The sequence below is a fragment of the Schistocerca serialis genome, chromosome 6 (genome assembly GCF_023864345.2).
Source record: "Schistocerca serialis cubense isolate TAMUIC-IGC-003099 chromosome 6, iqSchSeri2.2, whole genome shotgun sequence".
NCBI lineage: Eukaryota > Metazoa > Arthropoda > Insecta > Orthoptera > Acrididae > Schistocerca > Schistocerca serialis.
In genome coordinates this window covers 398029175-398031088 of record NC_064643.1, presented here as the reverse complement: position 1 = coordinate 398031088, position 1914 = coordinate 398029175, and positions in this window count along the sequence as shown.

Below are 1914 nucleotides of genomic sequence, written 5' to 3'. Positions count from 1 at the left end.
ACTTCGCCAATTCTCCTCCCGCGTCCGGTCATCCTGATTTAGCTTTTCCGTGATTTCCCTAAATCACTCCAGGGAAATGCCAGGATGGTTCCTTCGAAAGGGCACGGCCGACTTCCTTCCCCATCCTTCCCTAATCCGATGAGACAGATGACCTCACTTTCTCTTCCCCCCAAACAACCCACCCAACCCAATTCTCCACAGCCTTCCATCATCAACTCTACTAAACATCCCAGGAGACTTCCTCCGTCTCACTCCTTACGGAGAAATTAGCAGATGTGAACTCATAGTGTCGTCAACGTCCTGACTGCGCCACACACTCCACATCTTCATATAAGACTTGTGAGGCGTGACACCTTTTCAATAAAAGATGATAGTCAATAGTTTCCAACTAGTTGCTTGCGGTGAGCAAATCGTACGCGTCGCAGTGGGCTGTCAACTTTGACATGGCCCATGTGTTGTGAAAACAGGAAACAGCAGTTTCCGGTAAACAGTGAATTTAGGACTATCCGTTTATTTCCTGGCTTCTGTGCTGCCTCACATCCGAATTAACACAAGTAATTAAAAAATTGTTCTGCAGAGTCTTATTTTGTAACTGTAAGCAAGAATTGGTAGGAAGGAAAAGTTAAATAAACAACACTTATCTGTCTGACATGACTTACACAGTAACTCCTTTTATCAGAAACAGGAAACTTTTAAATGTCACTTTAAAATTTATAACACAATTCATTTAATTAGATAAGGGACGAACAAACTGCAGCATCTCATTTTCTTTCAATGTTGGCCGTCTCGTATCGTAGACGACGTTTCCCATACCACCTGACGTGACTGTTACTTATCGAAGCGACCAAGCCTGTTAATATCCACACAATAAACGTGTTGAGGCTAAAAGAAGGGCACACAGTAAATAAACGTGAGGTACCCTATAACATTATTTAACTTAAATATTATTCTTTAATAGTGACTGACTTTCAAATTTGACTCACTAGTTTCATTCCCTAATAATCCCTCATTGGTCATACTGATACGTGCTTGTATTATTTTTCTTTTCTCGGGCAGTTCCTTTCACTCATTCCTGATTTGGATATTTCATTACTTTATAACATTATACTTAGGAGGGCAGCCATTAAGATAAAGTCATATTTTCATGCAGCGAAATCTTTTCACGAAATTTCAATCACCAACTTTCTCCTCCATACGGTTGGTGGTCTAGTGGTAAAACGCAAGGTCACAAGATCGAATACATATCAGGCTATGGAAACACTATGTCTTTCATTTAGCCTTTATATTTCATAGATATGAGAAGTAACCGGAAACAACATGTGATTCTGATTCCACGTTAAACTGTATGTGCCGTTTCCCCTCCATGATAACTGGGGCAGATTAGGGATGTGCAGCGAAATTATTGTAATACCCCGCCAAGTAGCAAAGCTATTTTTTGGACTTCCAATTACACGTGGGATGCGGGGGAGGGGGGGGGGCAAGACCATCATAACAAAATATGAAAAATAAGCCCTCATATGGGAACATTTAAGTGTTCATTATCGCCACACGCCATACCAGAGAGGACAGGTACAGCAATTATTTGAAAGTGGTTCTGTACACCCCCTGCCAAACACATAAGCGTGAACTGCAGATTAATCGTGTAGATGTAAAAGTTGTATCAACTGCACAATGAGAATCATGTATCAGATACACTTAGCGCCATCCCAAAATATATCTTTTACATTCAGAAATTTATTTGTAGGATTTCTTTTCTGTAAGAACTATTTCCTCAAGGTATATTACTTCGTGCACATTGATATTATATAGCTATTTTGCAATTCTCCGTGGTAATCTCCTGTAAAATAATCTGATCCTGTCCGTTGTGTTGACAATGTCGTATGGCGTTCAGTACCGAGGATAAAGCATGAATAA